Genomic DNA, 12,064 nt, shown 5'->3' with positions numbered 1-12,064 from the left:
ACCCAGTCCTGCCATCATGGATCGGGGCAGCCAACGAAAGCCCATGTAGTCACTCATGAACTTTCAAATTTTGGTAAAATCCTGACATAATTTTTCTTGGCCCGACACGTTTCTGCTGGCTAAAGCAGGGGCTGAGTACGAGGGAGACCAGGGTTCAAATCCTGCTACTACCCCAAGGCTGCTGGAAGCCTTAGGCAAGTCACTTCATCTGCCACTGTTTGGCTATTTTAGGTGCAGTCGGTTCTCCTCCCTCAATCAGAGCTGTTCCAAATGTGAAAGGTACGTAATTAAATCTAAAATCCAAATCCTCTGGGCTTCCGGGTCAATCAGAACCAGAGCTGGGATCTGGCTCTAAAAGTCTTCAATCACAATTACCCCCAGATTTGTCCCCGCTTTAAATTTTATACCCCCCCCCCCCCCCCTCCCTGTGATGATCCTCAGCTAGGGTCTATGCCCCAGGGCTCTTTCCAAAGCTCGGAAAGATTAGGCCCTAAATCCAGCTCCTAAATCTCTATATTGGACAATGACAGTCTCTCCCTGCCATGTTCCTAGGGATAGCGAACCCCGTCTCCAGGAATAAAACCTCAATCCTCCACGTGACAGTGGATCGACCTACGGTAAAACTTCAGATGGCTCTGAACTCCTGCTCCTTTCATTTCCTTCTGCTGGCCCAGTCACAGGCGGAAACCTTTCTTTGTTTGATTTAAATGTCTAAGAACATAAACAAATTAAAGAAGTCATTACATTAGAAAGCACCCGTTTATATCAACATTTACATTCTGTCATTTGAAGTATTAATAAATAAACCCTAATCACACACGAGGAACGGGTTAGGGACATATGGCAGGTACCGCTCTGCACCTGCATGGAGCGAGGACAGGAGAAACATCGGCTGTTAACTGCTCCACTCGTACAGTGGGCAACCAGCAAACCCAGTCACCCCAGGCAGACCGGAAGCAGAACCTGGCCCGAGAGCCATCTCGGCAGTGGTAACGGTTAAAACCCCTGCGCAGTCCCTGGAAACAAGGCAGAGCTTCGTTCCATTTATAAACATTTCCATGCAATAAACAGGGCTAATTAAAGACAGGAGGGAGACAGGAGAGAGAGAAAAGCAATATTTATAAAGTACAAAAGCAGCTTCCACGCAGACAAATTAGACCCTAGCGGAGTTCTGCTCAAAACCTACTCCTCAGATTCAAACCCAGTTAGAGGGAGAAATTGCACACGCCAGGCCTGCCCTTAAAAGCAGGAAGTGCAAAGCTGCACCTCTTGTGGGGGGAGGGGCCTAGAAAGCTCACTGGCTGCAAAAAATCAGCAGGGGGTGCTGTCACTGCCCTCCACACACTCTTAGGAAGGGGGGAAGGTGGTAGAGAATTAGGAAATCACAGGACACTACACTTTACAACGCCCCCCACCCCACCCAATATAAGGAGACCCCAGTCCCTGCATTTTCCTACTCTCAGTTAGAGTGTGGGGTCCCCATATGAATACATTTGCCCTTGCTCTGTCCTCTTGGACATGGGGGGGGCAGGAAGGGGGCTTACCGTTCCAGTGTACCACATGGGGGGGTACATTTGAGGCCTGCTCTATCCTCTGAGAGAACACTAGCATGTATATATCCCCCACTCCTGCGAAACAAGATGGGGAAAACTCATTCCTCTTAAACACCCTCTGCAGTCCCAGCCTTCCTCCATCTCCTGGCATGAACGACCTTCTTCTGGTTCCCTGTACCTCTGGTCACCTCCTCCAACCCAATCAGAGCTTTTCCAAGTGTTTGCAGTTTAATACAGAGAAATCTCCCAGCACACAGGAGGGGGCTGAAACATTGGTAAAACTCTCCTCTCACTCAGTAGCACGTGCCGGAAGAACACACTTTCCAGACTCCAATAAAGGGGAAAGGGAAATGGGACTTGATATACCGCCTTTCTGAGGTTTTTGCAACTACATTCAAAGTGGTTTACATATATTCAGGTACTTATTTTTGTACCAGGGGCAATGGAGGGTTAAGTGAGTTGCCCAGAGTCACAAGGAGCTGCAGTGGGAATCGAACTCAGTTCCCCAAGACAAAAGTCCACCGCACTAACCATTAGGCTAATAAAACAACTCACATCATCCCCACAACCCAGGCTCTATCTGTACGAGTCGATCACAAGGCCACTGCGCACCTGCACTCGGAGTGATCACAAATGCAACCAGGGGTTTCAAGACTCACCCTCTTTCGTGCAGTCTGACTGGAGAAGGGTCGAATTTATCCACCAATGCCAGAGCCAAGCAAAGATATGTACAGACAGAGGGGCACAAGAGGAAAAGCTCAAAAGAGAAGCCGTACCCCGTACACTCACCCCATTTCTGCCTGCACAAGGAGAAGCCCCACCCCCATCAGTGCTGCTTTACACCAGCTGCATCCATGTAAAGGAAAAGATGCTACCTCCCATCAGATCAGTTTCACATGGCTATCCAGAGGTCAGGAAGGATCTCCTCAGAAGCCCACTGAATTGTCCACTACTGGCCCCCACCTTTCACTTTTGTTGTGATGAACCTACAAGGAATGAATAAGCGGCCATGACCCCCTCTCGCACTCAGCAGTGATAACCCATCCCCCACATCCTTCATCTGTAATAACTCAGCTGTATCATTTGCACCGTCACTATTCCATCAGACACCAGGGGCTGAAATTCAGTCAACAGCTGCCGTTCTGAGAGCGTATTCACACCTTTGCACATAGAGGTGAAAAAACCCAGAAACATTTTTATCCCATTTATAAACTGCATATCGCTTTATGAGAGACTGAGCTGGTGGGGTCCCGGAGGTCAGACACGGTGAAATTGAAGTCCAACTGAGTCCGGGCTGAAAAGGTTACGAGAAGAGTCAGTGATATTTATAAATTAATTCAACTCATTTTTAAAGCGGAATGAAGACTTTTCCATCAACTGGTAGACTCTATTTGGACCGAGTTATGGAAAGGGGAAAAGGAAATGGGACTTGATTTACCGCCTTTCTGAGGTTTATGCAACTACATTCAAAGCGGTTTACATATATTCAGGTACTTATTTTGTACCAGGAGCAATGGAGGGTTAAGTGACTTGCCCAGAGTCACAAGGAGCTGCAGTGGGAATCGAACCCAGTTCCCCAAGACAAAAGTCCACTGCACTAAGCACTAGGCTACTCCTCCACTCCTCAGTACACCCTCAGTGTTGCAACTGGACAAATGCCCCATATATTTGAAAGGGTGGAGAGAGTCCACAAGGAAGACCCCCTGCGATGTTTCCATCAAGAGCAAAGGCAGAACCTCAGCAGGTGCTGCGATATGCAAGAAGGGTGGGGCCAAGATACGCAACCAAAACTCTCAATTTATATCCAAATTTGAGACCTGAAATAACTCTATGCCAAAGCGCCCGCAGTAATAGAGCTAATGATAGTTCCTGACATGCTGTGTCTAAGCTCTGTAAGAAATCCAGAGGTGGCTGCATGAATGTCTCCAACATGGCAATGCAGGAAATGAGGAACTGGTTTCCATAAATAACTATGAAAACAGCAGCAGAGATAAAACTGCCCCTGTACACCATCTTCAAACCGCAGACGTATGGCACATGTCTGGCCTCTCGCTGTTCCCCCCCACCCCCACCCCATGCTGCCTGCATACAAACACTAATTTATTCCCTTATTAAATGTCAAAACTCTTTATTGAATGCAATCAAAACAGACATGCCACAGAATACATTTGCAAACAGCAGAAAAAGTCCTACAATGTGGAGCATGCACGAATAATCCTCCCTCCAGACTCCATCTCTAATCCCCCCCCCCCCCACCCCCACCCTTACAATGTGGAATTAGTTAATACACACGGAGAAAATGCAGAAAAGAATCTTTTAGAACAGGCTAAGGGCAATCCATGCATCTGGGACTTACTCATCTCACCAAATCCAAGCATCAGATGCAGCTCCACACAGAGGAGGGTTTAAGTAACTTAGCCCAAGGTCACATCATTGCATTAGATTCACAACTCGCCTATCGCTACAACATAAAATAAATCCACAAAACTCAGTGGTAGCAATCCTGCAAATAAAGCCATAAAACGCAAAAGAATAATGAGGATTTGAACCCTGGCTTCCCCGGTTCTCAGCCCACTGCTCTAACCACTAGGTAACCCCCTCATTCTTTATCACCACAGACGTGAGCCACTGTGTTTAAACAAGAGAAACATATACACACACCTGAATTCCCCACATTTATACCTCATTCCTACTCTTCCTACTCACATACCCCATTCCTTGATCCCACCACTGACAAGGAGACACTGAAGCCCCTTTCCTGACACTCCCTGACTTTAGTGGACAGAAAAGGCAGGCAATGAGGAATGTATTCAACAAACAACCATCCACAGCACGCACCTTCAAACCCCACGTCTGCTGCTGTCATCCACCCCAAGATGCTGCTAGCAGACGAACACTCATTTCCTCCCTCCTTCCCTCCCTTCCAAAGTGGAAGAGATGAGGCAGAAATAGTGACCATACAGGAAAGCAATTCTCAGAGCCTGAGAGGGTAGAACAGCGTGACCAAAGGAAAAACTCTCTGTAAGAAATACTCTACCTCCTCCCCACTACCTTTAAAGACAATCCCAGAGCAGCAGGATGTACCCAGCAGAGCCCGACAGCTCTCTGCAAACTGTGCAGCAGCTTCTGAGCAGAAAACATAGAGCCAGTAAGAAAAGCAGCGCTCCAGGGCAGGTTTTCCTGGTCTTTTGCCAAGGGAGATCCTGAGGGAGTGTGAAATAAGCAAGAGCTCACATCCTACAGTCCTGTCTCGCTGTTCATGTTCATTAAACTTAATATTTAGAGAGCACTGGCAGAGTACAAACATGTCACCTAGCTCTAGGGGTCCTGCATCACCCAGCCTACCAGCACAGAGAGGTTAAGCGCTTCCACGTTCCTAACCTTGAGCTTTGGTACGAGGAGCCCTGTCCTGCAGGAAAAGTCCACAGTCTGTTATTGAGTGGACATGGGAGAAGGAAAGGGAAAGCGGATAGGATTTGATATACCGCCTTTGTGGGTTTTGCAACTACATTCAAAGCGGTTTGCATAGTAAATACAGGTAACTTATTTGTACCCGGGACAATGGAGGGTTAAGTGACTTGCCCAGAGTCACAAGGAGCTGCAGTGGGAATCGAACCCAGTTCCCCAGGATCAAAGTCCGCTGTACTAACCACTAGGCTACTCCACTACTTGCCTCGGGATTGATAGCATGGAATGTTTCCATTCTAAGATTCTGAATGGAATCTGGTCACTCTAGGATTCCAGAATCTTGCTGTTCTTTGGGGTTCCACATGGAATGTTTCCGCTCTAAAATTCTGAATGGAATCTTGTCACTCTTTAGGATTCCAGAATCTTGCTGTTCTTTGGGGTTCCACATGGAATGTTGCTACTAACTGGGTTTCTGCCAGGTACTTGTGACCTGGATTGGCTACTGTTGGAAACAGGATACTGGGTTGGATGGACCATTGGTCTGACCCAGTAGGGCTACTCTATGTTCTTATGGGTGTTGGTCTTGCTTGAATTCAAACGGGTTCTCTAAATTTTTTTTTTTATTATTTTAAACAGAAGTCGACAAATTCCCAGTCAAACTGGTCACTTTACTGTGTGGGATGAGAGGGACAGAAGAGGAGAGAGAATTCATTGCTGGCCTAGTCCTCAGAGGCAGGAGGGGAGCCAACTCGTGGACTCTTGCTTCTTCATGCTTCCTTCCCCAGACAAATTCCGCCGCTATCAGTCAGGATTCACTGTCAAATACCTGTCAACACTGGCTACACCCACTCAGAGGTTGTAGCTGATATAGCTGTGTGTTTAAGTTTACTGTTATCATCCTTGATTTATGGAAAACAGTAGCTGTCTTAGTGCAAGGGTTCTCAACCAGTCCTCAGGACACGCCCAGTCAGTCAGGTTTTCAGGATATCCACAATGAACACAAATGAGATTAAATTTGCATGCACTACCTCCCCTGCAAGCAAATTCATTGTGGGTTCCCTCCAAGCCCGACTGGCTAAGTGTGCACAAGGACTGGATTGAGAATCACTGGGTAGTACAAGGCTTGTCCAAGTTCAGTCCTCAAGGGTGCAAACAGGCCAGGTTTTCAGGATATCCCTAATGAATATGCATTAATCCCTTGTATGAGCTCTCTTTTTTCCTTTGGTCACACGATTATATAAAATAACATTCTACTGACCATTCAATCATATATTAACACCTTTAATTACAAAAAATGTGTAAAATAATCTTTTCCCTATTATTTCAATAATTTTACTCCATGTTATGGTTCAGATGCTTGCATTCATTCTAACTCTACCTTTCATGAGCTTTGGTACTTCATGCATGAAGTTGTGAAAGGTAGTTAGAACGAATGCAAGCATCTGAACCATAACATGGAGTAAAATTATTGAAATAATAGGGAAAAGATTGTTTTACACATTTTTTGTAATTAAAGGTGTTAATATATGATTGAATGGTCAGTAGAGTGTTATTTAATGAATATGCACGAGATTTGCATGCCCACTACATCCAGATATATGCTGGACAGGGCTCCCCATTCCTCCCCAATGCTCTGCAAACCCTAACGCCAGCGCCGAGCAGGTGAAGGGGCTGCAGTGGTATGACCACTCTTGCTGAGCATTGGGGAGGAATAGTTAATGCCCTGTTTAGCATACATTTGCATGCTACTTGCAGTCAGAGCCGGCGAGTTCACTGTTGCACGAACTTGCTGGCTCTGATCATGGGGCAGGAAAAAACATGGACCCTAGTACAGCGCTAACAGCCTCTAGAGTCCGCATTTGCTTCTGATCATCGGGGGGGGGGGGGGGGGGCTTAATGAGTCAAGGAAGAACCAGAAACCTTCTGCTTTATTCTACATCCACTGATGTCACATTCCCACACTTCATATTCCAAAGAAAATCGGCTCCTGGCTGGTTAAATCATTTTTTCAGGGCTAACCACTCATGCTGAAAACTTCTGGTTCACGTATAAAACCGGCTATTTTCGGGGCAGAGCCGGCACTTAACCGGCTACGGTAACGACATAAATAGGAGCCCATACAAGTCAGTTCTATCTTTATGTGGTGCATAGCCAGTGCTGAAATTGCACTTAACCAGCTCCATAAACCCTCAAGTTCAATGCCAGCGCCTGGACTTGGCCTGGCGTTGAAGTTCAGGGCATAACGCGAGTGACCGTCAAGAACAGGCAGAGCAAATCCAAAGATTTCAGCATTTACAGATCAGCTTCTCAAACCTTTACATCCTACCACAAATCACATGTAATGGAGAAAGCAAAAAAAAAAAAAAGCTGATTATACACATCAACTCATACATGTCATAAAACATGAAACATTTGTCTTTCTAACATTTCAATTAAATCTCCCATCTTTGTATCTTATGTCTATCACCTCAGAAACGTTGACAACAAATCTACGTGATTAGCCACCTCATACTGGACAACACGCAATCTTCATCCTTCCCGACCCTCCACATATACCTCATACGATCACATTCCAACCTTGTACTTGTTATCAACCGACTGGGCAAACGCCTTTGACGGTACTATGTAAGCCACATTGAGCCTGCAAATAGGTGGGAAAATGTGGGGTACAAATGCAACAAATAAATAAATAATTTCTTCTGAAAGATGATATGACTTCCGTCACTTCTGATAAGTTTACACAACACGCTGAGCAGCTCAGGTAAATATTTTTCCGACGGTCTGCCTCTATCCTGGTCACCATCGTCTGCACAGCCAAGATTCTCCCAGGCCTTTAGTCACCGAGACACAGTCCCTGACCCGAAGTACCACAGCTTCACAGAGTCCGACTCCACCACACCCCCATCTCTCAGGATGCTTCCCCCAATATTACCAGAGCCAGGGGTACCCCTAAGTGGACTCAACACTCCCTCTTTCCAAATGACAGAGCCCAGAAACACAGTCCTCTATGCCTCAGGACTGCTTTATCGTCACAGATCACTTTCCAATCCTACATTCCATTTTACTTTTAATACACACTATGAGCAGTCTTGTCAGTGTCCAGGACACGGTTGCCCCTAGTGCAGTGAATCCACTCACTGGGCGGCTCTCAGCGATTCGGTACACACTAATTAACACACATTATTTATCATTTATTAAAACGTGCTATACCACCTGACTAGCAAAACCAGAAAGAATGTCGTATTAGAAAAAGGATAGACCTATTTCATTCATACAAAGATATCAGATAGTTTAATAGAAAACAGCACACAAGATACCCTTCAACAAGTCCCTCCTCCCTCCCTAATGTCATGAGGACCAAACCCAGATGCCTCATCCGCTTTGGATCTGTAGACTGAGGTGCTAAGCTCCTGCTGGCACTGAGAACACCCTTCTTTGAAAACAAGTGGTCAAAAACGTCATGGCATCCCTTGAAGAGATGACAAGAATCCCTAGGCTGGAAGGTGAAACCAGGGAAGCCCAGGCAACGTTCAGCCCCTGGAACCGTTCACATTTTTCGGAAGAGCGGTACAATTAGAAACAGATGGCCACTGAAGCAATGCCTGAGAAACAGCAGAAGCGCTGGAGGGTCCAGTGCTACTCCATGCCAGGAGAAACCAGAGGGGCACACAGCTTCACCCAGGGGACCCGACAAATTCCAGTTCTGCAGTCATATCTGCAAATTCTTTACGTAGCCTACACGAACTAAATTGCGCATGATCTCTGCCAGGCACCCCTGCACCCTTGTTTAATGTGGGAGTGGAAATGTCCAGCGATGGATGCAACAAGGAAAACGAAGACCAAACACTCTTCCCCTAGATTGGCCTTGGAGATGGAAAAGCTCAGCAGGCAACACTGACAGGCCGGGGCAGTGTTTATTTGGGAATCACAAGACCCGTTTTAGTGATCCATATCACTTTTAGTAAGTACAAAGCAAATCACACTGCTAGTTAAGCTCACTGCACCCGATGTCTCAGATAGATTGAGTGCAAATACCATGAATACCCTGGCTCAGAAAACTACAGTTTACTAAATCAAAAATGCTCTGCGCTCTAAAAGGGAGTTACATTAGAAGACCAGCAAAGCAAAACCCCATCGACATCTCGGTGACAAGTAGAACTGCAGTCACAGAAGAAAACCAGTTATACTCAGGATACTACGGAAAATCATGGGCTGGGGAAAGACTGGCTGCACCACAAAACCATCACTGCAGCCTGGAAGACAGGTTTTAGAGGGAAGAATTGCAGATCGGACATGTATACAACAGGGGATTCAGCCTCTGATCTCAAGGGCAAGAGAAGGTCAAAGAAAAGACAGAGCCAGAGAGGCAACTGACAAGCATCAGAGCACATTCAAAATGTTGACTGGGAAGGCAGATCACTTTCCATCCCACACCAAACCTGTCCTGGTACAGGAGGGAGGGGTCAGTGGAATGGCAGTCCTACCCCTTCAGCCCAAGGCTGCCCCTGGTGGCAGGGGGAGGTCAAACAATACACAGACTGATATGCACCCAAACTGATTCCAAACACCAGTTTCTGTCACCTTCCCCACACACTTTCTATTACAATTCTGAATGCTCATTTTGTGAACTGCATAGAATTATTGCGATATGTGGTATAAAAAAACGATGAAATGAAATTAAATCTAAGACACCTTCTCCTCCACAATGGCACACAGACACGAAGATACCAGATCTGTGCCACACCAACAAGAAAAGCACAAGGGTTACAGGTGTGCACACCCTTCCTTCCGTCTCTGAGAGCTTCAGACACATAGAAGCCAGCTCCCTGGGTGCCTGAGCACCCCTAATAATGAGCAAAGTCCTTGACTGCCCATGGAGAGGTCATTTAGATGGGGTTTAGCACTCCCAATCATTTGGGGAAAGTTGGCTCCTATGTGCGTACATTGTTCACATTCACCCCTAAGGACCCTTCCTGGTGTTACACTTGAACACACACCCCGACCCCCCATAGCTACTTACAAATACAAAACCATTATTAAAATGGGGGGAACCCACTGCTTATTTCTAGGATAAGCAACATAAAATATACTGTTTTGGGATGTTGCCAGGTATTTGTGACCTGGTTTGGCCACTGTTGGAAACAGGATCCTGGGCTCGATGGACCTTTGGTCTGTCCCTGTATAACAACACTTATGTACAATCACAAACAATTTCTAAACATTGAACAAACTACATTCGAAATCGCCATTTGCCGCTGTCCCACACCCACCTCTGGCCAGACACGTGCAGACACTGACTGTAGCTTATTTGTTTTTTAATGGGACACAGAGTGCGGGGGGGGGGGGGGGGGCGGGGGTTGAGGCATCACTAAAGCCAGCAAGATCCGGTTAAAATGTTCCTTAACTCCCACCCCACAGCCACGTCCATCAAGACCAGCGGTGCTGCCTGACCACATGAATGAAACGGAACCGGAGCCCAAACCCCAACCCCAGCTGCCGGGACTACAGTCTGCAAAGTTGCTTCGCTCACTTCCACATCAGAGAGGAGAGGAGAGGGCAGGGATGGGCAGGGTGAACTGCGTTCCGGGGCAGATACGGACAACTGGTCGACTATCCCCCACCCCGTCCCCGATGGTTCTGAGCCAGATCCCGGGCAGGGTCTCTCTCTCCGCCGCCCCTGCCCTTCCGGAGCCAAGTGCAATGCAAAGAAAGTTTGCGTGCGGAGCGAGACCCCCCCCGGCCCCCTCCCCCCCTCGGGGAGCCCCGGATCGCTGGGGGTGTCGGATGCCCGGGGAACTCCCGCAGCATTTCAGACTGGGAACCGGGACCAGGAGCCCCCTCGCTCGCACCGGGATCCGCAGCTACTTACCGAGGCGGGGAGGGGCTGCGGCGGGGGCCGATCGGGTCCGGGGTCCGGGCTCCGGGCGGTGCTCAGCTCACTGCATGTCCCCGGCGGACAGCGGCGCGCGGTCCGGGACTGCAGGCAACGCGCGCGCGCCACCAGCTGCAGAAAGTGCCCGTCACGCGAACTGCAGAGGCGGGCGTGGCCTGGGCCTAAGCCACGCCCCCGGCTCTTAAGGAAGCGCGGGAGCCGCCGCCACGCCTTAAGGGGGAACTGCAGCAGGGACCGGACTGAGCAGGGCAGCCCTGGAGTGCACCTCCCCCCCCCCCCCCAGAGGGGTCATTTCCATTGTTCTTAGCACCCCCCTTCCCCCCAGCATTTTCACAAGTTGGCTCCTATGCATTGCCCACCGGTGCACGACTGATCGTGCACACTTTGAACGCACAAGTTCTGCCAGAGACCTTTGATTCTGAGCCAACTCGATCCATCTGTGGCGAGCTCGGAGGCATCAGTCTTCCAACTGGGCCTAATTCGGCATGGGCAGCAGTCAAGGGAAACAAATATTCATGCATGGAAAATGTGAGCACTGTAGTATGTTACATGATTCTCTTAGCAAAACCTCTCACTGACTGCAGCACTGCCACCACAAAGCAACCCCTGACTCAATCAACGCTGCTGAAGGCAAAATATTACTGCAGCAAACTGGAGAATGTGAGAAGTGGCATTCCACAGGCACAGTTTAAAGAGACCAGCAAAGCAATATGGGGGGGGGGAGGTGCAAGAAACCCACTCATCGGTGATTTTAGAATCAGGATGATATCGAAAGGGAAAGTCTGAGCAATCCAGGAATGTCAGACACTTCAGAGCTTACACATAAGGACTTGATAGACCTGGAGGGGTTTCTAGCTAACACAAATGGATTTGGCTTTAACCATTCACCTGCTCAGACTTTGAGCTCAAGGTGAGTTACAGCCAGATGCACATCAAGAAGGTTGAGAAATAATACAGGAATTCTGGCAATCAGCCATTTCAGACTATCACACTTATTAACACTACAAAGGTTTGAGGAGTTGAATTGACCTTTCGTCCTCAGAAATGTTTCTATAGATTACCATAGATTCGTTCTGTTCGTGGCATTCTTGAACCCAGAGCCCTGAGGATCTCTAGGCCTTTGAGATCACCGCAACGCCCTGTTTAAATCATTCCGTCAAAAGGAGCTTTGATGACTTCCATTTATACAAAATATTGCAGTTAAACTCCT

At 47.7% G+C, this 12,064-nt stretch overlaps 1 protein-coding gene across 1 annotated transcript in view; it reads right to left on the bottom strand.

The window, feature by feature from the left end:
• Positions 1–10,949, bottom strand: part of ATP2B4 (ATPase plasma membrane Ca2+ transporting 4) — a 168,829-nt gene extending 157,880 nt beyond the window's left edge. The window contains exon 1 of the mRNA XM_030221070.1: positions 10,831–10,949. The gene's annotated coding sequence lies outside the window, so the exon portion shown is untranslated. The remainder of the gene's footprint in view (positions 1–10,830) is intronic.
• Between the last annotated feature and the right edge of the window lie 1,115 nt (positions 10,950–12,064).

Source organism: Microcaecilia unicolor, chromosome 12 (assembly GCF_901765095.1).
Source record: "Microcaecilia unicolor chromosome 12, aMicUni1.1, whole genome shotgun sequence".
In the NCBI taxonomy this organism is placed as follows: domain Eukaryota; kingdom Metazoa; phylum Chordata; class Amphibia; order Gymnophiona; family Siphonopidae; genus Microcaecilia; species Microcaecilia unicolor.
Note: the sequence above shows the minus strand (reverse complement) of the source record. Positions and strands in the feature narration are given on the sequence as shown.